The sequence below is a fragment of the Taudactylus pleione genome, unplaced genomic scaffold (assembly GCF_031769625.1).
Source record: "Taudactylus pleione unplaced genomic scaffold, aTauple2 ptg000130l, whole genome shotgun sequence".
Classification (NCBI taxonomy): domain Eukaryota; kingdom Metazoa; phylum Chordata; class Amphibia; order Anura; family Myobatrachidae; genus Taudactylus; species Taudactylus pleione.
The window spans coordinates 2,057,198-2,084,229 of NW_028284532.1; the positions used below are offsets into that span (position 1 = coordinate 2,057,198).

The following is a 27,032-nucleotide window of genomic DNA, read 5'->3' on the forward strand; positions in this document are numbered from 1 at the left end:
GCCAGAAGAAGGCACAGTCACGTAGACCAAGAGAGTGAAGGATTTTCAGGAGGTGACGGTGGTCTACAGTGTCAAAAGCAGCAGAGCAGTGGAGGAGAATGAGCTGAGAGTAGTGGCCCTTGGATTTGGCAGCAAGGAGATCATTGCTCATTATTGTGAGGGCAGAAAAGGGACAAAGAGGGAGTGGGAGGATAGAAAGGTGGTAAGGGGGTTGTAAACAATACGCTCAAGGAATTCGGAGACATAAGGGAGGAGATAGATGGGTCAGTATTTGGAGAGAGTATTAGGATAAAGGGTATATTTTTTAAGAATGGGGAGACGAGGGCATGTTTGAATGCAGAAGGGACAGTACCAGATGAGAGGGAGAGATGGACGAGGTGGGCAAGATGGGAACAGGAAGCAGGAGAGAGGTAGCGGAGGAGACGGGAAGGGTTAGGTTCAAGGTGGGTGGTGGATGGGGGGATCGGATGAGGGCCATGCATTACTCTCCAGATACAGGAGAGAAAGATGTCAGAGTTGGTAAGATGGATGAGAAGGGGTGGTCTGGGAAAGGAGGAGGTGGAGTGCTGAGGTGTGGTGGGATATGATGTCCTAACGTATGGAGTAAATTTTAGATGCAAATTCAAGGGCAGAGAGCGAGGAGGGGTGGCGAGGAGGTGGTGAGCAGAGGAGAGAGTTGAAAGTGCCAAAGAGACGCTGGGGGTTTAATGCCTGGGAGGAGATGAGGTTCTTGAAATATGAGAGGGAATGGACAGCACTGTAGAATGAAAGCATAAATTTAAAATGAAGGAAGTCTGCCTTAGAGGCATATTCAATTAGGTGCGGAAAGTGACCAGCGCGATGGAGGAGGTAAGTATAGGATCTTTCTTGCAGGTACTCCTTATGGATTTCTACATTGGAGAAAGGGATGTGATCACCTGGCAGCAGGTAAGTATGTGTGAGTGGATAGGTGTATGCAATAAAGTTTTACTTGTCACGGTGTATGTGTACTGTGCTTTTTTAACTATTTATTTTACAGTGGGGGTACGGGAGCCGCCCGTCTGCTGGCACTTGTAGTTCAACAAGTGCCAAAGGGCAGGCATGCTGGTCCCATTGTAAAATACAATAGTTTACTACTGTAAACTATTACCCCCATCCCCACAGCTCAGGGGTGCGGGGAAGAGCCACGGGCTTCAGACCAAGCCTGGGGTTTCGGGGGGGGGCTTTTTTGTGGTGCCCCTCCTCCCGAGATTCCCGGCTTTGGGTTGTAATGCTTTGGCCACGGAGCCCCGGTGAAAGGGTCTCTGGGCTGTGGCATTACACCCCGGTCGGGTTGGTCCATGCTGGTTTTAAATATTGGGGGACCCCTATGCATTTTTTCTCCCCCTATATTTAAAACCAGGACTGGCCTTGTAGCCAGGTGCTGGTTCCTAAATTACGGTGGAACCCTACTCGTTCCCCGTAATTTTAGGAACCAGGACTGGCTGACAAGTACAGGGCTGATTATGCTTTTGGGGGGGGACCCTATGTAATTTTTTCTCTAACATTTAACAATGTTTTTACAGGTTCAATACGCAAGCGCCTTCACATATTTCACTGGTATGTGCAGGCTGCTTGCTCGGTGAGTTTTTCAGAGAGAAAACACTGCAATCTCAAGTAAGTAATCTCATCTAAACTTGTAATTTTGGGGAAAAAATCTCTCTATGCTTCACCATCCGAAAACTCACTTTCAGATAAACTCACTTCTTAGTAAATTTGTGAGTTTTAAAAGGGAAAACTCACCCGTGTGATGTTCTGGGTTGTTTGTGGACCCGGGGTGGTAGCAGGAGCGAACACAGAAGCAGATTTGAAAATAAAACTAGGATTTTTAAGAAGTGCTTGAGTAGACATATAATGGCAGTAAATAAAAGTCCAGGAATATATAAATGTGCTCAAGAGTTCTGTGGTGGGAGTAGAAGGGTTAATGTCCAAGTAGAAATAATTAGAGCTGTCCAGGTGTGCAGGTAGTGAAACTGAAAAATAATCAAGCCAGGTTTGCAGGTAGTGAACTGATAATAATCAAGCCAGGTTTGCAGGTAGTGAACAGAAGCGCAGGATGTCAGCAGGCTCAGGCACTCAGGTATGGGCAAGGGTGATGGAGGAAGCGGGGTAGTCCAGTGGGAGCTAGGAGCTGACAGGCAGACAGCGAATTCACAGGAACAGGTAAGCACAGAGAACTCCCTCTCAGCTAGGCTGAGATACACGTTGCACTGGCAAAGAAGGAAGGCACTGACCCTTCCTAAATACCCCATGCCGTGCTGTTACTGGCCGGAGGGAACATGTGACTCACCAGGATTGGCCAGCCGCATCACATGGCCAGAAGGCAAGATGGCGGCGCCCATGCCAAACGGAATGGAGACGCCGCCAGGCCTTACCAGCGCAGAGTGACAACAGGCCCGCACAACAACGCGCGCAGCCAAAGCCCCCCGCCAGACACCAGCTCCGCCACCAGACAGCCCGCGCCACAATGACCTCACAGGTAACCCTCGCCTAGCGCCATGCTGAAATACCCTGGCCGTGACAACCCGAGTTTTGGTGAAGCAAAGTGAGTTGAAAAAAATAAAAACTCCACCAAACTCGATTCTTAGTAAATTTACCCCTAAGTATCTAAACACGGAGCTCAGATAGACTAGATATGTATGAATAACACTGAAAGTCATATCAAGTATTTAGCACGGATATGTAAAGGAATAATACTTAACTCCTTATTAATCAGATTAAAATAGATTACCAAATATCCTATAAATTAAGTGTTAATCTCTTATAGGAATACTAATAATAAGAAACGTAAGGGCACTCTTCCCTAGTGGAAGATTTTAAACACTATTCACAATCTATATGCACAACTATCATTTTAATATTTCACTGCTATCCAGTAATTTATTTTAAGAAATATTTTCAATAAAAGTTATGGCCCTCATTCAGAGCCGGACGCAATTAGCACTCGCTCGTCCTGAAAATAGGGGTGGCTATTCAAATGAACCGTTCGCTGTTTGCGGTCTGTTCACGCCTCTAGGTCTGAACGAGCGAACAAAACTTGTGGTCGTTTTTTGGGAAACTACGCCCCCTGGCCGCTCGCATCCTGCGTCATGTCCGCTATTTATTAGATTAATTGAGTACATCGAACAGGGTATGAACTGCTCGCTATTCTTGTGGTCGGTTTTTGCTACCACAATTTTGCGAGCAGTTCTGGCTATAAAATAACCCAGTGACGTGGTGAATGACGCTGCTGTTTTAATTATGCACTCCCATAAAACGTCCGTTTTGACCTTTAAGCACGCCTGCGTTCTGATTTCCACTCCCCGTTTTCAAGCACCTTCCCCCGTTACCACCCACATACGCCTCATTCTGTCACTGAAATTATCAGGCATTCGCTATTTTGCGAGCACATGAATTTCAACCGCACTGACTGGTTCGCGCATGCGTATAACGATCCGTACGCATGCGCAGTTGGCCAAACATCGCTCGGAGCGAACGAGCTGCTGCTTACGAGCGGCTCTGAATCAGGCCCTATGTTTCATGTTAATACATCAATACATTGGATAGACATATTATATTTGTATGCTATTAGGGGATTAGTGCACTAAAGAAGCAAACCCCTTTTCTTTTATTTTCTATTTGTCTTTCAAGCAATTACATAAAGGGGCATTAGTAGCACTCCTGTATGCTAACAGGATTCGTCTGAAGGTACAATAAATAATTACCTATACAATAGAACGGTGATTATCCCCATAACACCACTTATACAGCTATAAAGTAAGTGAGTGGCTGGTGTGGGAACACAACTGTATCTTCTCAAATAAGTTTCTGCAATGATCAAACAGGGAGTCCGGTGATGAATGTCCTATTAACGCAAATTGGCATTTCTAATTGGATTGCGCATTTCTCGGGTGTGCGCAAAAGTGTGAAGTGTGCGAATTTCATGAAACAAACTTGCATTCTCAAACTCGTACCTGATCGACTTCCCTCATGTATCAACTACTTTACTTCATACTTGCCTACTCTCCCGGGGGTCGCGGGAGGCTCCCGATTTTTCGGGTAACCCCTCGCACCCCAGAAAGATTAGGCATATCTCCCACATCCCGCCCACTTCCTAGTTAAGTGGGCAGGATGGGGAGATATTAGGACAAATTTGCGGGTCCGTATGCAGGGGGCGGAGCTAAACAATGCGAATTATCTCATTTAGCCCCGCCCACTCCTTGCGGACCCGCTAATCACAGGCTTTCCAGCAAAGGGACAGGCCTAATGATAGCTGTAGCCTGGCCTCGCCCCCTAAAGTAGAAATGACTGGGCTGCTCCAGGAAAAGATTAATTAAAAGTCAGCAAGTATGCTTTACTTCTCATTATCCTGCAGTAGCCTATTACAGGAAAATCAACTCTAACCGTCTGAAAATCATATATTACTGGATGTCATGACTATCAGCTGCAATAGCATATCCGTCTGCAGATGAATCACCCCCTTTGTTCTGCAGTGATTTCTAAAACTCAAGTGATTTTGGAAGCTATACTGATTTCTGTTCTGTAAGTCAGTCAGCTCCTGATATACCCCATTCCAAACGGTATGAGAATACGCCTGCCTGTACTGCATAGTTATCCAGGTTATAGGAGAGGACAATGTAAAAAAAAAGCAGCTTGTGTACTTAAGGGTCCAGTCTTTAACCCGAGCAATGCCAGGTATCCCAGCTAGTAGTGAATATAGGGGCTGATTCAGCAGTGGACAGAATTGCACAGCCGAACACAAGCGGCTTTGCAATTCTTTCCTGCAAAAATTCAAATGTTGCAGGAGGTGTCTGAAGTGAAGAGATGCCTCCTGTCATCTTCTGTGATCCCAGCACTACGACCAAGGTCGCAGCCTGGAAAGTCTTGATGTTGTGCGTCACCGGCCAGCTGAGCAAGGGGCGTAACTAGGTATTTGAAAGCCCTATAGTAAAAATTTGTAAGGGCCCTTATGTACCACTCAGTGCTGAAAAATGTAGATAACTTTGATAAGGAAGATGTGCCTTCCTCAGCTCTGGGCCCCATAGCGCTGCACACCTTGCACCTATGGTAGTTTCACCCATGTGTGTAATGCTTCCTGCATCAAGAACTGTGGGCCTGAGTCAGATTTGATCGCAATGCTGAATTTGCACGCACCCTTCCGCTGCGAAAATATGCTAATGAATGCATTTGCACTGCCGTCGCAGCAGAAGATGCAGACGCCCAGCACTACATAATGCCGCCCCTTTACCCTCTTCTCACATCCGTACTAATGTGCAAGTATACAAATCATTGGTAACATCGAGTAACATCGGAGCTGCACACACACTTGTGGTTGACATGACCCTGCTGCAGAAGTTGCTAAACTTCCAGCACGCCGTGAGTACTGAGGCTGCGTATGGGTTCACTGTGAATAATTTATGCACACCTCTGCAACGGCTTTCGAACGTACTGACACGCCTGCGTTCACATGACCACACCCCCATCACCACCCACAAACGCCACTTCCTGTCAATCAATTAGTGATGGTCTGCGTACTGGCTGCAATCGCATTCACGATCACACTGCCTGGTTCGCGCACGTGCACTGTATCTTATACGCATGCGCAGATTGCTAACATCGGTCGGCAGCATGCGAACGCAGCATTGCGAACCAACCTGAATCAGGCCCTTTCTCCATGTGCTCATGAATTGTTCCCATCTGCGACAAAGTGAAACTGATTTTTTTTTTCAGAAGTTGATCATAGTACTCTCAAAGGTCTTTTATTTACTAATACTCAAAAAACAAAATCGGAAATTGTCTGTTAGTAAATGTGTGATTTAGCCCCAGAAACACAACATCGATGTTGACCGATTTTGATAGATTTTCATTGATTTTTAGTTTGATTAAAATCTATTAAAATCGACCTTTAATAAATATACCCTTGGAGTCTTCCTTCTTAAAATTCTGATAGACTCTGGTAATATAATTTGCTTATCATCTTAGCAGCCAAAAAACACAGAAACGAGCCACATTAAAAGTAAAGGATGAGGTTCAAAGAGCACCTCTAAGCAAAACTCATGTGGAAAGAAAAGCCGCTAAAAGTGCAACTGCACAACCGCTCAGCAGCGTCACTAGGTGGGTGCGGACCGCACTGGGTGACATCATCTGATGGGGTGACACCAAAATGACGGAAGCCAGGAGCGGTGCAGTCACATAGGGAGGGGTTCCCTGGATACGAAACCCGTATTGTTCACCCACCGGCCACTCACTGCAAGTGCAATCCCTATTGCTGGGTGCCTTCGTTCCACTCTGGATATCCACCAGACTCAGCCTCCCAGCTCCCACTGCCTGCAACGTGACACCCACTGTGTGCGAGGAGCTGTGGGAGTCCCGTTTCCCCATTTCTGGATGATAACTGTGACTGTGTGCTGGGACTTTCTTACCCAGTCAAACTCCCACATGATCCCCCTATAGTAACCTCCACCCAAGTGCAGAGGAATTGTGTGTGAGCAGTCCGGAGCCCTGTCCACATGCTGGAAGTAAGAGAGTCGCCGGCAGCATTGTGCCTCTGCTCACCTTTTGTGTTGCTGCTGATTCTGCATGGTCTAATACAGGAGGAGGTCCATTGACACCAGTGGCGGTTCCTACCTTTATGAAAGAGGGGGGCTGTCTGTCTTGGCGGCAGCTCATGTCACCAGATCACTGGGTGGCAGTTGCAGTCTGCATCGGCCTGGGACCTGGTATGCCATGTGTATGCGCAAAAGAGTCTTGCAGGGAAAATTAAATTTAAAAAAACTGTGCATAGAACCCTGCTTCTATGGATCGCATTGCTGCAGCCCCAAGAAGCCAGTTAGGGCTGACGTTATAGCAAGGGAGTGTCTTTCAGAGCGCTCTCTCTCTCTCTCTCTGCTTTGAGACGGAAACAGTTCCGCCTTCTCCAGCCTATCTCAGCCCGACGCTGTAGGAAGGTTCCGTTTGCCGTGCACCCGGTGAGATTTTATTTCCAGCCGGCGCCTGCCTTCTCCGTAGCACCAGTTGCAGTGGGAGCTGGAGCTCACTCCTGAGCTCCAGGTTCCGGATCCCACCATGGGAACAATGGGAGAGGCATCATGACGTCTCTCCCATAGTTCTGAAGAGCAGCCAGGTGGACCGGACGGCAGCGGACCGATGTGTGTGTGCGCGCACTATTACAGGGGGCATTACTGCAGTGGACACTATTACAGGGGGTATTACTATTGGGGGCAGTATTGCAGGGGCATTACTATTGGGGCACTATTACAGGGGGCATTACTATTGTGGCATTACTATTGGTTGAACTATTACAAGGGGCATTACTATTGGGGACACTATTACAAGGGGCATTACTGCAGGAGGCATTACTTCTAAAGGGGGCATTACTATTGGGGTTACTACTACAGGAGCCATTACTATGGGGGGCACTTCTACAGGGTGCATTACTACAGAGGAATTACCACTGAGGCACTACTACAGGGGCAACTACTACAGGGGGTATATACTATAGGCAGGGCCGCAACTAGGGGGGGAGCTAAGGGGGCACGTGCCCCAAGCCGGACTTGAGGGCGTGACAAGGAGAGGCTGCCAAGGTGGGGGGCCCCAGGTAGTTGCACGTGTGGCTTTGGAGCCGCACGCCGGGACCTGCAGGCAACCACCTGGCTCCTGCAGCCCGGCCTTGAGAGACACAGCATCGCCGTCAGTCTAATCGAGTGGTACTTATACTCGGTCCTCAGGACCCCACACAGTTCACGTTTTGCAGATCACCCAGCAATTGCACAGGTGTATTCTATACTCACAGGTGGAGCTAATAATTTCTGTGAGGAGAACTGGCAAACATGCACTGTTTGGGGTCCTGAGGATCGAGTTTGAGAACCTGTGGTCTAATCTGATGCCGGTCGCAAGCCCATCAGAGCCTGTGGTCCGGCAGCCAATCAGCATCGGCTGCTGGTCCACGAGCTCCAATTGGTTTGCGACTGGGGCCACATTAGCATGACAGTGGCGCTGACCGATCCCCGGCATGTGGCATCTCCATCCCATCCCGTGCCGCCTGAGCTCACCCACCACGTGGCCCCGGCAAGTAAAAGGAGGGAGCTGGTTTACTGGGAGATCCCATTTTAATGTGAAAGTCCGATTGTAGTAGTGTTTCATCTGTCAGTTCTGGGGGGGGCTGCTGTCACTGGTGGGCATTACTGTGGCATAATGTGTAAGGGGCATAACTGTGGCATAATGTATAAGGGGCCTTACTGTGACATAATGTGTAAGGGGCATTACTGTGACATAATGTGTAGTAAGGGGCATTACTGTGGCATAATGTGTTGTAAAGGAAATTACTGTGGCATAATGTGTTGCAAGGGGAATTACTGTGTGGCATAATGCGTTGTAAGGGGCATTAATGTGGCATAATGTGTTGTAAGGGGCGCCAAATTACTGCCTTGCCCCGTGTGACAGAAATCCTAGTTTCGGCCTGCTATAGAGGCACAACTACAGGGGCATTACTACTGAAGGCACTGCATTGGATGCACTGCATAAAGGGTACCTCTCCTGGGGCACTGCATAAGGGGCACTACCACTGTGGGAACTGCATAAGGGGCACTACCACTGTGGACACTGCATAAGGGGTACCACCATTGTGGGCACTGCAAAAGAGGCACCACTACTGGGGGCACTGCATAAGGGGCACTACTGCTGTGGGCATTATGTGTAAGGGGCACTACTGCTGTGTGCATTGTATAAGGGGCACCACTACTGTGGGCAGTATGTATATTAGGGGCACTACTACTGTGGGAATTGTGTATAAGGGGCACAAATGTGGGTATTGTGTAAAAGGGGCACTACTGTGTGTCATAACAAGATTAAGGGACATTACTATGTGGTGTAATATGAATCAGTTGCACCTGTGCAGTGTAATGTGAATAAGATTGTGCTACTGTGTAGCATAATTTTAATTGGTAATACTATTGTGTAACCACGGAAGTCACTACCACTTCTAGGTAGTCCCTGCGGGTGGTGGATTATACTGGAGGACTACAGCCCCCTAGGTAAATCCGCCGATGGCTTTAAATCATTTAACTTTAACTCATTTACCTCATTTTTCTTTCTACTACTTTGAAAAATGAGGTGGATCAATACTGCCTACTCCAGGCTTTCCTAAACTCAGGCCTTAAAGCTGGGTACACACTGGAGCGATGTCGGCCGATTTACAGTTTCGAAGCGACAAATCACCTACATTGCTCAGTGCGTACGGGTGATTGCGCACTCCCATGGTCGCTAGGTTTGATGTGTTGCACACATCGCTAGCAACCTGTGGTAAGTTAATGAAGGACGGAACAGTGGGCCTGATTCAGAGGCGCACGCTATTTGTGTGCGCTCGCTCTGAATCAGGGCGTTTTGGTTTTTTTTTTTGTTTCGTCCTCCAGGCCGCTCGCATAGCTGTGGGTGACCACCCATAGCTTTTGTGAGCGGCCTGGCAATGGTCGTGATTATTACGACCATCAGGCTTGCGAGGAGATCCTGCGGTAGGGTCGCAGGTCTCGCAAGCCCGAGTGGACTTCCTGCTCTATTAGAGCAGGAAGTCCACTACAGACATCACGAGTGATGTCAGTAGGGTCACCCACAAATGCCACGCATTCGTGCAGCCACCCCCCTCCCCGCCTACAAAATGGGGCAAGCTGTCAATTAACATCAACAGCCACCCCATCTTGTAGTGAGCCCCGGAGCGATGGAGCTGCCGTCGTTCGCTGAGGCTTACGCATGCGTACTAACGATACTGCCAATGAACCTTATAAATACCCCTGCCTATACCTTCTAATATCCTTCCTATAAACCTCTAAGGATGACGCTATTTTGCGTACGCAGTCATACAGTAAATAAGGACTCCAGACCTAGAACCTGTGGTTCCAAAGCACAAAGTATTATTCAAGTAAAAGTACAGCAGTTACACGCTATGATCCTCATATAATCTTAGCGCAAAGAAATTATACAGACCCAAGTACAGTTATACATACGCAGCGCTCCCTGGTCCAGATGCTAGGCATCAGCAAGAAACCCCACGTCAATCAGCATTCAGCATGAAGACTAGGAACCCAGGGTCAGAGCACACATATTTATACCCCCCAGGAATAAACAACACAATAGAGAAGTTTGTTGCTAATACCATTGGTCCTAAAGGAGAGGGCATATGTTACAAGGAATTTAACAGGTTGGTTCAAATAGACACAGTCCAGCCTCTAACAACTGGAGGTCTCTGGTTTCCCGCCTCATGCAAATCCTAACAGTTGTTCATATAATGTACATTTTGTTGCTTGAAGTCTCTGCGGTCCATAAGTTGAGAATGCATGTTGCAATCTCTCCATCGATATTACCGGAATACTGTTGAGAGAGTACGCATCAGTACAATACCAAACACGGCTTACTTATCACGTATAAAACCTTAGTTACGAAATAATCTTTATTTCATAGCAATTATAGTAAATGTGCCTACTTGAATCTTATACCTTAAAGCTTATGGAACCTTGTATGTGAATATGTAATGTGTGAGTATGTGGGGTTTGATGTAAAGACGCTAGTTAACTTGGGGATGATGCGTGTGCGTGAAGCTAATATTCAGCGTTTTCATACAGGATCTTATGCATTCGCTAATATGCGACTAGTTAACAGCGCAATTGTGCTTATTAATGTGTGTATGAGAAATAGTGAAAGATGCAATCGCATGATGCTAATAGTAATATCACCACATGTACTAAAGTGTGAGTTTATCTAAAATGGCGCTTAGGCGGCCATTCGCAAAATGGCGTCTTGCGATCTAATTTCCAAGATGGTGTCTTGCGGCCTGTCGCAAGATGGCGTCGCTGTGATCCAATTTTAAACTGATCTTGTCTCAGGCAATTATCCAGCTCCGACAGTCCACCCTTTGATAGCGAACAACATGCTATAATTTAGGCTTACATTTATATACTATTTAGTGTTATTATGGGATGGCACCAGGTGGTTCTTAATCCATAAATAATGTGTCTCTGAGTGGGGACATAAAACTACTATTATACGCACACCGCGGATCTTGGAAGATCATGCGAAAGGTGTGGGGATACACCAGTCCTATAAAGGCAGTCTTGAAGGGGAAATTTGAGACTTTACATTATCTGAGGTGTTTTGAAATAACATTTCAATAATACATTCTATGCATGTCTAAATATAATACATTAAATGATGGTATTTCCTAATTCAGGGTTGTAATGCAGTTCTGTATTTACCTCTGTATTCATACTGACCACCATCATAATTTTGTTCTTTCATTTTACTCTATTTTTAAATTTTCTGCACTTTAACACAATAGGAACACACCGGACGCATATGCCAATTATCATGATGCCAATCAGTATAAGGATCAATTTGCCTATGCTGGAATTTGCCTTCCTGGACCCATTCCCCTAGACCTGAGAACCATTTCACTGGGTTCAGCCATGAAACTCATCCTTCTATCTTCTCCCCTACTTCAGCCACTGAAGCATTGTGGTTCTTACGAAATTCCCATTTTAGCTGCAGAATTTTATCCATCTTCCGGTCTATCACTTCCTTAGGGTCGCTGGTATCATTGGTGACATAGGTGCAACATTTTACTCCAAATTGGGTGGCCAATGTTACGCAATAAGTAACAGCAGTTAAATAATTTAACACTAGCCTGTGTTGCAACAGTTCTTTCTTGTACGCTTGCAATTCTCTCCCTGTATACCTGAATGTGTCATCGTACATCTCGGTGATATTATCTATCAATTTAGCAAGTTCCTGAATATATCTAAAATTTAATGTACCCCGAGAAATCCTGGTGGGATCCAATGTGACTAAAACTTGAAAGCCAGTTGTCTCACTAATTAACTGAGTGGCTTTGTGCACGTCACCAGGTATCATATTTTGTTTGCCTCTGTGTTCATATTGTGTGTGAAGATATGGTGACGGTGTGTGTTTTTATGTATACCAAGCATTTCAACATGTGTGAGGGTCATAACTTCTGGGACTACTCTTCCTAGGTAACACAAACCTTCGGAACTCGGGGAGAGCCACTTATACGCTTTTCTTCCACATATAAAATATACATTATCAGGGAGAACATAAGGAATGGTATGCATCATTATCATTAAGCACATTTCCCTTGCAAACAATCCTATTTCTGGGTCTTCCATCTGGTACATGCAAGTTTCTGGCTGTATTATTTTAGCACAATAACCATCTGGCACCTTACCAATAATTTCTTTGGTGAAACTCAATGCATACCGGTACCTAAAATGTCTCCCACTAGATTTAATTGAGCGTAACAGATCATGGTTTATAGACTCATTTATCAGCTCTTTGTGAGAAGGTCATCGTCTGATTATTCCCTGTCACTTCCCAACTCCCGGGTTTATTGGGGTTGGTTATGTTTAAACACAAAAGTGATCCATCTACTTGGAATTGGTAGAGTTTGAAATGAGGTGGTTTGGATGTGGTTTCTGTAATTCTAAAATTTCCGTGATATCCAGCGGAAATGACACCAACCCTACATTATGCTGTCCCTGTGGCACATGTGAACACACCCAGCAATCAGTTTGATTTAACACTTTGCCTACCATACTATGATAATTAGGGGTGAGCGGGTTTGGATTTCTGAAATCCGAACCCCCCCGAGCCCCCCCAATCCGAGGCCGATCCGAGTCAGGCTCGACTTTTCCCGCCTGACTCGGATCTGAAATCGAGGCAAAACGTCATCATCCCGCCTTCCGGGTCTCGCGGGTTTTGGATCCTATATAAGGTACCCGCGTCGGCGCCATTTTCTCACTCGGCTGTGGACAGTGAAGATGGAGGGTGGGAGTTAGGGCTGGCTGGGCTGTGTAGTGTAGTGTAATGTAGTGCAGAGTAGTGTTGTGCTGTGCTGCGCTGTGCTGCTGTTGTCCATAGGGGCTGTGTCCACTACTTCAAAGTAGGGGTGAGCGGGTTCAGAATTCTGAAATCCGAACCCCCCGAGCCCCCCCGATCCGAGGCCGATCCGAGTCAGGCTCGACTTTTCCCGCCTGACGCGGATCTGAAATCGAGGCAAAACGTCATCATCCCGCCTTCCGGGTCTCGCGGGTTTTGGATCCTATATAAGGTACCCGCGTCGGTGCCATTTTCTCACTCGGCTGTGGACAGTGAAGAGGGAGGGTGGGAGTTAGGGCTGGCTGGGCTGTGTAGTGTAGTGTAGTGCAGAGTAGTGTTGTGCTGTGCTGTGCTGCGCTGTGCTGCTGTTGTCCATAGGGGCTGTGTCCACTACTTCAAAGTCCATAGGCGCTGGCTGTGTTGTGCTGTGCTGCTGTTGTTAATAGGGGCTCCACTACTTCAAAGTCCATAGGGGCTGGCTGGACTGTGTTGTGCAGTCAGTTGTCCATAGGGGCTGTGTCCACTCCAAAGTCCTGTGCAGTGTCCCAGTCCTAAAGGGGTGCTGTAGTGTTGTCCAGGGGGTGCTCTGTCCGTCAGGGGTGCTCCCCCCAAGTGCTAAAAAAAATATAATTTTTTCTGTGTTTGTGAATTGTGTGCGCAGTAGCCGCACGTGCATCAACAAAGTAGTGCCAAGCGTGCGCCTGTGTCATAAGTAAAGGGCCGGCTGGCTTGACCGTTAAAGGGTGCTGTAACCCCCAAAGTACACTCCAAACCAAATAAAAAAATATTTTCTGTGTTTGTGAATTGTGTGCGCAGTAGCCGCATGTGCATCAACAAAGTAGTGCCAAGCGTGCGCCTGTGTCATAAGTAAAGGGCCGGCTGGCTTGACCGTTAAAGGGTGCTGTAACCCCCAAAGTACACTCCAAACCAAATAAAAAAATATTTTCTGTGTTTGTGAATTGTGTGCGCAGTAGCCGCACGTGCATCAACAAAGTAGTGCCAAGCGTGCGCCTGTGTCATAAGTAAAGGGCCGGCTGGCTTGACCGTTAAAGGGTGCTGTAACCCCCAAAGTACACTCCAAACCAAATAAAAAAATATTTTCTGTGTTTGTGAATTGTGTGCGCAGTAGCCGCATGTGCATCAACAAAGTAGTGCCAAGCGTGCGCCTGTGTCATAAGTAAAGGGCCGGCTGGCTTGACCGTTAAAGGGTGCTGTAACCCCCAAAGTACACTCCAAACCAAATAAAAAAATATTTTCTGTGTTTGTGAATTGTGTGCGCAGTAGCCGCACGTGCATCAACAAAGTAGTGCCAAGCGTGCGCCTGTGTCATAAGTAAAGGGCTGGCTGGCTTGACCGTTAAAGGGTGCTGTAACCCCCAAAGTACACTCCAAACCAAATAAAAAAATATTTTCTGTGTTTGTGAATTGTGTGCGCAGTAGCCGCACGTGCATCAACAAAGTAGTGCCAAGCGTGCGCCTGTGTCATAAGTAAAGGGCCGGCTGGCTCATTTCTTAAAGGGTGGTGTAACCCACAAAGTGCACTACTCTCCAGCAAAAATAAAAAAATATTTTCTGTGTTTGTGTGCGCCTTAGCCGCACGTATATATCAATATAACATAAATGGAGGACCAAACTTTCTCCGATAAAAATAAAATAGGGAAAGATCAAGAACCACTTCCTCCTAGTGCTGTTGCTGCTGCTGGGAGTTGTTCATCATCCCAGAGAGGAAGTAGGAACACCACTACTTTTACTAAACAATTGACCCTCCAACAGTCCCTAGCGATGAGGATGAAGTACGACAGCAGTCATCCTGAAGCAAAACGTATAACTGAGGCCTTGACTGCTATGTTGGTGTTAGACGTGCGTCCGGTATCCGCCATTAGTGCAGTGGGATTTAGACAATTGATGGAGGTAGTGTGTGCCCGGTTCCAAATCCCGTCTAGATTCCACCTGCATCCTCAAAGCAGCAGCGACAAGCGTGCGTCTGTCTGTTAAAGGGTGGTGTAACCCTCAAAGTGCGCTCCACAAACAATAAAAAAATTCTTCTTTTTTTTTCTGTCTTTGTGAAATGTGTGGGCTGTAGCTGGACCTGCATCCTTAAAGCAGCAGCGACAAGCATGCATCTGTCTGTTAAAGGGTGGTGACATCCTCAAAGTATGCTCCACAAACAATAAAAATATTCTTCTTTTTTTTTCTGTCTTTGTGAAATGTGTGGGCTGTAGCCGCACCTGCATCCTTAAAGCAGCAGCGACAAGCGTGCGTCTGTCTGTTAAAGGGTGGCGTAACCCTCAAAGTGTGCTCCACAAACAATAAAAATATTCTTCTTTTTTTTTCTGTCTTTGTGAAATGTGTGGGCTGTAGCTGGACCTGCATCCTTAAAGCAGCAGCGACAAGCATGCATCTGTCTGTTAAAGGGTGGTGACATCCTCAAAGTATGCTCCACAAACAATAAAAATATTCTTCTTTTTTTTTCTGTCTTTGTGAAATGTGTGGGCTGTAGCCGCACCTGCATCCTTAAAGCAGCAGCGACAAGCATGCGTCTGTCTGTTAAAGGGTGGTGACACCCTCAAAATGTGCTCCACAAACAATAAAAATATTCTTCTTTTTTTTTTTGTCTTTGTGAATAGTGTGGGCTGTAGCCGCACTTGCATCCTCAAAGCAGCAGCGACAAGCGTGCGTCTGTCTGTTAAAGGGTGGTGTAACCCTCAAAGTGCTCCAAAAAATAAAAAACTTTTTTTTTATGTGTTTGTGACTTGTGTGCGATGTAGCCGCACGTGCATCAACACAGTAGCAGCGCCAAGCGTGCGCCTGTGTCATAAGTCAAGGGCCGGTTTGGACATCTGGTCCGGACTGAAGGACGTGCCAACAATTTCTGACAAGTCTACTGTCACTGCATATGATACTGTCCTCAAAGCAGCAGCGACAAGCGTGCGTCTGTCTGTTAAAGGGTGGTGTAACCCACAAAGTGCGCTCCACAAACAATAAAAAAATTCTTCTTTTTTTTTCTGTCTTTGTGAAATGTGTGGGCTGTAGCCGCACCTGCATCCTTAAAGCAGCAGTGACAAGCGTGCGTCTGTCTGTTAAAGGGTGGTGTAACCCACAAAGTGCGCTCCACAAACAATAAAAAAATTCTTCTTTTTTTTCTGTCTTTGTGAATTGTGTGGGCTGTAGCCGCACTTGCATCCTCAAAGCAGCAGCGACAAGCGTGCATCTGTCTGTTAAAGGGTGGTGTAACAGTCAAAGTGCGCTCCACAAACAATAAAAAAATTCTTCTTTTTTTTTCTGTCTTTGTGAAATGTGTGGGCTGTAGCCGCACCTGCATCCTTAAAGCAGCAGCGACAAGCGTGCGTCTGTCTGTTAAAGGATTACATCGGTGACAGCATCCAAGTAGGCATGTCAGACAGTCCGTACCTGTACTGGCAGGAAAAAGAAGCAATTTGGAGGTCCCTGTACAAACTGGCTCTATTTTACCTGAGTTGCCCCCCTCCAGTGTGTACTCCGAAAGAGTGTTTAGTGCAGCCGGGAACCTTGTCAGCGAAAGGCGTAGGAGGTTGCTTCCACAAAATGTGGAGAAGATGATGTTCATAAAATGAATTATCAGCTCTTCCAGGGAGACCAGCCTCCAGAACGTACAGAGGGACCTGTGGTTGTGGATTCCAGCGGGGACGAATTAATACTCTGTGAGGATGAGGATGTACACAACACTGAAGAGGGTGAGGAATCGGTGGATGAGGAGGATGAGGACGACATCTTGCCTCCGTAGAGCCAGTTTGTGCAGGGACAGATTAATTGCCAGCTTGTTTTGTGGGGGCCCAAACGAACCAATCATTTCAGCCACAGTCGTGTGGCAGACCCTGGCACTGAAATGTTTGGTTTGTTAAAGTGTGCATGTCCTGTTTATACAACATAAGGGTGGGAGGGTCCAAGGACAATTCCATCTTGCACCTCTTTTTTTTCTTTGAATTATGTACTGTTTGGGGCCTAGTTTTACAAACTGCCATCCTGTCTGCCACTGCAGTGTCACTCCTAGATGGACCACGTGTTTGTGCCGCCCACTCGTATCTCTTAGCATAGTCATCCAGCTACCTCGGTGCAACCTTTTGGATATAAAAACACTATTGTGAGGTGTGAGGTGTTCAGAATAGACTGGAAATGAGTGGAAATTAAGGTTATTGAGGTTAATAATAGCATAGGAGCAGAAAAACACACAAATTCTGTGATTTTAGCTGTTTTTATGCTTTTTTAAAAAAAAATACAGATCCAAAACACAAAACCCAGAACCCAAAACACGGAAGGGTGGTTTTGGCAAAACCAATCCAGATCCAAAACACGAAGAAAGATCCAGATCCAAAACCAAAACACGAAAAGTGGCCGGTGCACACCCCTAATGATAATCCTCTAAAGGATACCCACCCCAGTATGGGTTATAATTAGGCTGGCACCGTTTGATACAATTCTCATCAACTAGGGACCCACAAAGTTCACAAATACAGGAATCTTCAGACGATAAACCTCCACACCGTCCCTGAGTATCCGGAATAACAGCTCTCTTAACAATAACAGTACTAAGATTGGTTAGACACTCCCCTGATTGGCATTGCACTCCTTCTGACTCCACTCCATCAGCACTGCCATCAACTCCCCTCTCCACAATCGGTCCCCCTTCACAGAAACCGGACATTCCCGAAACGACCAGGATGGTGAACACTCAAAAGAGAATATGAAAATGAACACAGCAGACCCGTCCATTGCCACAACAAGACCTGCAGATTTCTTTTAGTTCAGGTATCTCACTACGACCTTTTCAATCCTCCCGGAACAAGCTCACGAGCGACAGGTTCACGCTATCAGCCTTGTCTCCGACTCGTTTCTCCACCGGTTGGTTGACCTTTTTGCAGTGAGTGGAATGGACCCAGGTATCTCTCTCAGCCACTTTCAAAGATGTAGTACTTATCAGCAGCACCTGGTACGGACCTTCCCACCGATCAGTCAAACAACCTAAACGCAAGAAATTTCTGATCATAATTCTCCTGGTTCAACATCATGACAGTTAGTTTCAGGCATATCATTGGACAACAATTTCAGTTTCTGCTACTGTTGTTTTAACTGCTTACTCATTGATACAAGATACTTTACAGTTACCTCTTTGTTACCTTTCAAGTCTTCCTGTGGACTTATAATCAAATGAGGTTGTCTACCGAAGAGTATTTCAAAGGGAGACAGATTTAGAGGGGGTCTGGGAGTGGTTCTTATACTATGCAGGACCAACGGTAATGCTTCTGGCCAACCTAGTCCAGTCTCTGCCATGATTTTACTTAACTTATTTTTAATAGTCCCGTTCATCCTCTCTACCTTGGCACTGGCTTGCGGTCGGTAGGGGGTGTAAAGTCGGCTATTAATCCCCATCAGCTTACACATATTTTGAAAAATATCACTTGTGAAATGAGTACTCCTGTCACTCTCAACGATTTTAGGGATACCGTATCTGCATACAAATTCCTGAACTATTTTCTTGGCAGTAAACGCAGCAGTATTAGTGGCCGCTGGGTGGGCCTCAACCCAATTAGAAAATACATCAGTGCACACTAATACATACTTAAGATTCTTGCAGGGTGGTAATTGGATTAAATCAATTTGTATCACCTGGAAAGGTCCATCAGTAGGTGGAATGTGGGACGGTTTGGTAGGGATCGCTTTCCCTATGTTCTTCCTCAAGCAGGTCAGACAGGACATTGCTATCTTTTCTGCTTGTGAAGAGAAACCTGGTGCGCACCAATACACTCTCACCAACTTGCACATACCTTGCTTTCCCAGATGAGTCAGACAGTGTGCTGCCTCAGCCAGGCTGGGGTAATATGCCTTGGGGGCTACTGGCTTACCTTGTCCGTCCCTCCAGAGCCCGGAGGACTCTTGCCCACATCCCTTGGACTTCCAAATGGACTTTTCCTGAATTGAACACAAATTTTGCATCTCAATTAATTTCAGCATATCAATAGTTTGGAAAGACGTAATTTTATCAATGGGAGAAAACATTTTTAACCCTGCTGCCCATTTTGCAGCTTCATCGGCCCTGTTGTTGCCCAGTGACACCGGGTCATCCTCACATGTAAGGGCTTTACACTTGATTACTGCCACCGCTTTGGGCAGTTGGATTGCTTCTAAAAGATGTTTTATGTGTCGGGAGTGTGCAACTGGTGTGCCTGCTGCTGTCATAAAATTTCTCAGATGCCATAGAGCTCCGAAATCGTGCACCATCCTGAACGCGTACCTCGAGTCAGTGTAAATTTTAGCAGATTTGCCTGCTGCCAGTTCACACGCTCTAGTTAGTGCTACTAACTCTGCCACCTGGGCTGAGTGAGGACGACCAAGAGGTTTAGCTTCTATGATGTCTCTGTCATTTACAACAGCATAACCTGTACATAATTCACCTGTGTCTGTTTGTCTATGACAACTCTCATCCGTGTAAAAAGTCACATCTACATTCTCTAAAGGTGTGTCGTGTATGTCAGGTCTAGCAGTAAAGGTCTGATTCAGATATTCCATACAATCGTGTGTATCATTATGTCCGCTGAACTCACCCTCCGTCAGCAACTCGTCTCCTTCCACCCTTTGTACATCATGTTGTACATATGGTAAAATCGTTGCTGGGTTCAGTGTGCTGCAACGTTTAACAGTGATGTTTGCAGGTGCGATTAGAGCTAGTTCCCATTTGGTAAACCTAGCCGAAGAGACGTGTCTGGTTTGAGCAGAGTTCAGCAGAGCAGATACAGCATGGGGAGTGTATACAATCATATCATGACCCAATACTACGTCCTCACTTTTACTCACCAATAAAGCGGTAGCTGCTACACTTCTCAAACAGGTGGGGAGTGATCTCGCCACAGTGTCCAATTGGGCACTGTAGTATGCTACGGGCCTACTGGCATCACCATGTTTTTGTGTAAGGACACCTGCAGCACAACCATCGGCTTCCGTACAATACAAATCAAAAGGTTTTTCATAATCAGGTATTCCCAATGCAGGTGCTTTTGTCAGACTATCCTTAAGATTAAGGAAAGCCTGATCTGATTCCTCTGTGTGTATGACACGATCAGGCTTTGAGGAAGAGATTAAGTCCTGTAAAGGCAAGGCCAAAATAGAAAAACCTGGGATCCACATTCTACAATATTCACACATTCCCAAGAAGGTACGAATTTGCTGTTGATTCTGCGGCAGTGTCATGTTCTGTATGGCCTGGATTCTATCATTTGTGAGATGTCTTAACCCCTGGGTTAGGCAGTGTCCTAAAATTTTTATTCTGGATTGGCACGGCTGTAGTTTGTCCTTAGCCACCTTGTGTCCTGTATGCGAGAGATGAAGCAACAAAAGTTTAGTATCATTCAAACATGACATAAACGAATCAGAACACAGCAATAAATCATCCACATATTGAATTAGAACAGATCCATTTGCAGGTTGAAAAGATTGTAAACAGTTGTGCAATGCCTGAGAAAAGATACTGGGGATGTCTATGAAACCTTGGGGCAACCGTGTCCACCTCTGTATGTAAATGCGAATAGATACTGACAGTCAGGGTGGAGAGGCACAGAGAAGAAAGCAGAACAGAGGTCAATGACAGTGAAATGGGTTGCGTTTGGAGGGATCTGCATAAGAATGACAGCTGGATTTGGCACTACGGGGAATTGGCTCTCTACTACCTTATTAACACCTCTAAGGTCCTGTACCACCCTATAACCCCTCCCACCACTCTTCTTCACCGGAAAGATGGGACTGTTGGCTACACTAGCTGTACAAACTAAAATTCCCTGTTGCAATAATCGCTCAATTATTGGAAAAACCCCTAATTCTACCTCCTGTTTTAGTGGGTACTGGGGAATTTTTGGAGCTTGCCTACCGCTTTTTAAATTACCATTACTGGGCTTACGTTTGCCATTAATCCAGTGTCCGGTCCATCCTTAGTCCAAAGGGAATCTGGAATTTAGGACAACATTTGATCTACCTGGGATGGATTTTCATTTACACTGGTAGAGTGATACATTATCCTTTGGGGAGTGTTCAACATATCCCCCACCTCGTGCGCAACTCTCTCAGGGATATCTAAAAATACACCATCAGGGGAGGTATATATAACACATCCCATCTTACATAACAAGTCCCTACCAAGCAGGTTAGTAGTAGCCGCAGCAGCCAGAAGGAAAGAATGCCTGGTATGCAACGGCCCAATAGTAACCTCTGTGGACTTTGTTAAAGGATAATGTTCCACTTTACCTGTTACATACATTGTTGGTACTGCCTCGTTGGTCACCTGTAAATTAACGGGAGATTTTATCACTGACCTGGTCGCCCCTGTGTCTACAAGAAAAGGATATTCAGTACCAGCTACATCAACCATCATGACCGGTTCTTCCCTAGTACTTCCCGTTAACCTGACTATCTGTAGACTACAGGTATGACCTGACCCCTAGCGTTGGCTACCATTCTCCAATAAAGCATTAACGGCCACAATTGGAGCTGGTGCTTGCTGCATATTTGCTGGTCTCTGTGCATATCCCTTATGGGGATATCCAGGTACTCTCTGGTTTGGGGGTTCTACCCTCTTTACTCTGCAGGTTTTACTTAAATGTCCTGGCTGGTTACAATGAAAACATATTCGTGGATCGGATGGAGACACGGGTTGTTGTGAGGTTTGAGCAGGGGGAAAAGGTGGTGGATATGGGTAGGGATATGGAGGATAAGGGTATTGTGGGGGATATGAAGTTTGTGAGTAGTGTGGGACCTGTGGTTGTGTAGGGTTAGTAGAATAGAGCTGTGTTTGTTGTTGCGTGGGATTAGTGAGGGCATATAACTGTTCAGGTGTAGGTGTGTGGGTAGATGCAAGTGTGTCTGTTGGCTGTGGTGTTACCGTCATTCCTTCCAGAGCTTGAATACTGACAGCCATTAATTTTTCGCTCTGGGTCTCTCTTTGAGATGTTCTTATCATGTGCTATGGCAGATTCTATGAGTGTATCTATTGTGACTCCCCTCCAGCCAGGTTGTGAGGTCTGAACCCGAGTCTTTAAGTTTTCCTTAAGACCGTCCATGAGTACCGTGACTATCATTCCCCTGTGGTGAGTGCTATCTTTAATATCTTCTATCCCAGTGTATTGGGTGATAGCCTGCAAAGCCCGGTCGCAATACTCTTCTGCAGATTCACTCTCCTTTTGCTTTATGGTAAAAATTTTGTTCCAGTTAACTACCACCGGAAAATATATACCCAATTGAGTTACAATGCGGGAAATGTTACCTTGGTTTACTTGGTCCGTTAAGGGAACGTCATCATCCAATGCACAATCCATGATAAATTTTGTCACGTCGGTATTGCGTGGTAGACAGGCCCTTAACACCACACGCCAATCTTTATTAGTTGGCTCATGAGAACTACCCAAATTCCTCAAAAATCTCTGACATTTGGCTAGTTCCTTTTTGGGATCGGGGAAATCATTTATGATGGAATTTAGTTCTGCTCTTGTCCAAGGACAATGCATTATCACTTCCCTCCTGGGCACTACACCGTTCGCATCTGCATTTCCATTCGGAACAGTTATTGTCTGAATGGGATGCAGACTGGTAGCGCTGCTACCTTTGACCTTATTACCTGGCTGGGGGTTTAATCTGTTGCTGCTACGTATGGTAAGTACTTCCTCTACGGGTGCAGAGGGTGTTAGCACTTCCCTTGCTGCTACCGATGGAGATGGCGGCACCACTTGTGATTGTCATGGCGTATTATCTATCATTTGTACAGCATGGGAAATGGCAGACATTACAATAGGCTCATCATCCACATCATGAACATTTTCTTTATAGTTAGTTAAGAGAGGGTACATATTGCTTGTTACATTTTTATGGGTATTTTTGATAACTGTACTTGCACCTCCATTCACATAAGGTGGGGGTGGTGCGCGTGAACTGCTGGCAATACCTTCCGCAATGCTAATTTGCTGCATGTGTGCGCCATTTTGCGGCTCGCCCGTATTGCAATTCAGCGTCGCAGATGTATTCTCTGGCAATGCGCTCGCAACGCTAGTTTGCGTTGCTTGCACATTTTTAAGCCACGCATCCCCTTCACATCTTTAAATATTCATAATATTTAACCTTTTTCTCTCGGGAGCGCATCAGACTGATGTGATCCCGGACATTATCTAACACATCTTTATCAAAACTACCAATTCTGGGAAACGGTCTAACACTCTTCATCGTCATTTTAAACCATACATCACAATACCTTATTGCATAAGTACCGTACTTAGTATGCATAATACGACGGGCCGATCCAAGCGGCGCTTCAATTAGCAGCACATCATTGTCTAACATCTCTATTGTTTGCATGGCTCCCATTCTGAGACAACTCCTACGGTTTTCAATAAAGATTTAAACTGGTGAAAGACAGTCAAGATACTTTCACTTACCTGTGGACGATTTAACGGCAGCGCCCACACACCTGTGAAGATTTGAAGAAGGCTACTCCTCCCACCCGGATAAGATTTAAGAAGGCAACTTCCACACCTATGGAAGTTTAAGTCGGCTACTTCCACGCACCTCTCTACAACAAAGACAACATGTACACCTGCTACTGTGTATAGAACGGTAAGCTGCTTACCGAGCGGCTAGCACTTAGCCCTTAAAGGTCATACGGTACCTCTAACTTTAGGGAACAAGTTACCCCTACCAACAAATACTCACTATTACACACTTTTTTCCTGTGCAGAAAAATACGCGTTAACCCAGATATTGACAACAATTGAAAAGAATGTAAATCTCAACGGCTTTGTTTAAACACGTGGCAGCACAACCAGAAGTACATATACGCTATTGTGCGACCAGTCGCATACACAATAATGCGACTACCACAGAACCGTATGACAACCTTTAGCTGCATACACTAAAGTGCGTCTTTACTGTGCGCAAAACTGTGATTCAGCCGCGTGTTCAATACTGCGGCACCCCTTTAAATGTTAGGTTCTATCAACAAAGGAAAACAAACTTTTTCCTCTCTTGTCCCTGGATTCTAGTCAGCGTCCCTGGCTCACACGAAAACGGGTAGCGATCTTTCAGCACCGAGCGGTTGCAGGTAAACCCTGCATGTGGCCACTCCACCCTTTGGTGAGAAATCGATAATAAGTGCCGTGTGAGTGGGCAAGTGACTTCACTACGAGCCCCCAACTAACGATACTGCCTTTGAACCTTATAAATACCCCTGCCTATACCTTCTAATATCCTTCCTATAAACCTCTAAGGATGATGCTATTTTGCGTACGCAGTCATACAGTAAATAAAGACACCAGACCTAGAACCTGTGGTTCCAAAGCACAAAGTATTATTCAAGTAAAAGTACAGCAGTTACACACTATGATCCTCATATAATCTTAGCGCAAAGAAATTATACAGACCCAAGTACAGTTATACATATGCAGCGTTCTCTGGTCCAGATGTTAGGCATCAGCAAAAAAATCCTCGTCAATTAGCATTCAGCACGAAGACTAGGAACCCAGGGTCAGAGCACACATATTTATACCCCCCAGGAATAAACAACACAATAGAGAAGTTTGTTGCTAATACCATTGGTCCTAAAGGAGAGGGCATATGTTGCAAGGAATTTAACAGGTTGGTTCAAATAGACACAGTCCAGCCTCTAACAACTAGAGGTCTCTGGTTTCCCGCCTCATGCAAATCCTAACAGTTGTTCATATAATGTACATTTTGTTGCTTGAAGTCTCTGCGGTCCATAAGTTGAGAATGCATGTTGCGATCTCTCCTTCGATATTACCGGAATACTGTTGAGAGAGTACGCATCAGTACAATACCAAACATGGCTTACTTATCACGTATAAAACCTTAGTTACGAAATAATCTTTATTTCATAGCAATTATAGTAAATGTGCCTACTTGAATCTTATACCTTAAAGCTTATGGAACCTTGTATGTGAATATGTAATGTGTGAGTATGTGGGGTTTGATGTAAAGACGCTAGTTAACTTGGGGCAGATGCGTGTGCATGAAGCTAATATTCAGCGTTTTCATACAGGATCTTATGCATTCGCTAATATGCGACTAGTTAACAGCGCAATTGTGCTTATTAATGTGTGTATGAGAAATGGTGAAAGATGCAATCGCATGATGCTAATAGTAATGTCGCCATATGTTCTAAAGTGGGAGTTTATATAAAATGGCGCTTAGGCGGCCATTCGCAAAATGGTGTCTTGCGATCTCATTTCCAAGATGGCGTCTTGCGGCCAGTCGCAAGATGGCGTTGCTGCGATCCAATTTTAAACTGATCTTGTCTTAGCCAATTATCCAGCTTCGACAGTATGCCGGAGGCGGCGCATGCGCAGGGGCCAAACTTCGATCTGCTTACGAGCTGCGCTCTCGAGCGGGTCTGAATCAGGCCCAGTGATCCTTTCGTCATTCATTAACTCGTTCAAGTGTGCACGGGCAATGCCTGTCACTCCAGTGTGTACCCAGCTTAAGGCTCCCTAAAGGTGTGTATCCACTACGCGATTAAACAGGCCGATCGAACGATAACGACTTAGTTATCATTCAATCGCTTGTTAATCGTCCGCAAATCGGGCAGTTTAAAGTCAAAAACGACCAGCGATGCGTGTGCCCGCTGGTCATTTTTGGCATCTATCATCGCCCGAACATGCTGGTCAACCTGACGATAACGTCAGGTTGAGCATGTACGGGGAAGATTGATGTGTCTACACTGAATGACTAAATGTTCAGTGTAGGCACATCACATACTGTGAAACAACTGCACGATTACAATGTCGTAATCGTGCTCTCGTTTCACATTCGGCAAGTGGATGTGCGGCATAACAGTCCAGGTTTTAAAGATATCCATGCTTGTGCACAGATAGCATAATCAAACTGACTGAGGTACTAATTAAGTCACCTGTTCTTAAGCATGGATATCCTTAAAACCATACTTACTGACATTCTGAGGGGGCTGCCAGGTTGGTGCAGAAGGGGGTGTGGGGGCGGCTGAAGTGAGCGATGCGGGGGTGTGCCGCCGCGATTGTGTCATCGCGGCCCCGCCCCCCGCTTTATAATGGTGATATTACCGACATTATAAAGCAGTGGGCAGAGCTACAATGACACGATTCAGCGTGAACAGTTTAAAAAAACGTTCATAAAAATGCATGCTGCAGCCACGTGCAATGTTTAAAGCACTCGTCGCATCCATGTGGCCCCCCAAAAAACCAGACCCAAAACTTTAAACCCATTTTCAACAATTTTATTTTATTTTTCGCCAAAACTTTGCAAACCTGTTTTTAGCTTAAGTACGCAACTTACGAAAATGTTTTGGGGTAATTTATCATTAGAGCGGGTGTCCAAAGGGTTCTAAAAGAAATCCCCACATTTTTAGCCAAAAATATTGATTTTTCTTATTTTTTCTAGATGTACTAAAACCTGGAAAGTGATAAAGTGGAGAGTGATAAATCACTGACCAATCAGCTCCCAACGGTCATTTTTCAAATACAGCTTGAAACATGACAGTTAAGATGGGTACACACGTAAAGATTTTCTGTCCAACTATCCAACTAGTTGATTGGTTGGAACTAAAATCTGGTAATACTGGGCATACACTCTACAATTATCTGTCAGATATCTGTCAAATCTGTCTGGTGGGAAGGAAAATCTGGTCCATTTTCTAGAGTTTGGGAGCAAATTTCTATTGTAATTTCTTTCCCATGCATTACCAGGTTTTCATTCCAACCGGCCAGATTGGACAGATATCTGACAGATAATTGCATAGTGTATGCCCAGCATAAGGTATGAAAGGAAATGACAATCAGCAATTTGCTCACAAACAAATTGTTTAGATCAAACATTTAACAAACTCGTCTGAACGACCATTTTCATCTGGTTTTTTGGCATTGTTTTTGGCATTTAGGAAAATCTGGTAATGTATGGGAGTAAATGGGAGTAAATGATGATCAGCAATTTGCTCCTAAATGCCAAAAAACAGATGAAAATGCTCGTTCAGACAAGTTTGTTAAATGTTTGATCTAAACAATGTGATCAAACAACAGTTTTTGTCCATTTTCTGGCTGATTGTCATTTGCTTTCATACTTTACCAGATTTTCTTTCCAACCAATCAACTAGTTGGATGGTTGGAC

General features: G+C 45.5%; 1 protein-coding gene across 3 annotated transcripts in view; it reads left to right on the top strand.

The window, feature by feature from the left end:
• The first annotated feature begins 2,028 nt into the window (after positions 1 to 2,028).
• The window catches only part of PMEL (premelanosome protein), a 38,259-nt gene continuing 13,255 nt past the window's right edge, over positions 2,029 to 27,032 (top strand). The window contains exon 1 of one of the 3 annotated variants that reach the window (XM_088473077.1): positions 2,029 to 2,098. The gene's annotated coding sequence lies outside the window, so the exon portion shown is untranslated. Of the gene's footprint in view, positions 2,099 to 2,161; positions 2,182 to 27,032 lie in introns of those variants that run through there. The other 2 variants (XM_088473078.1, XM_088473080.1) reach the window with 2 other exon arrangements.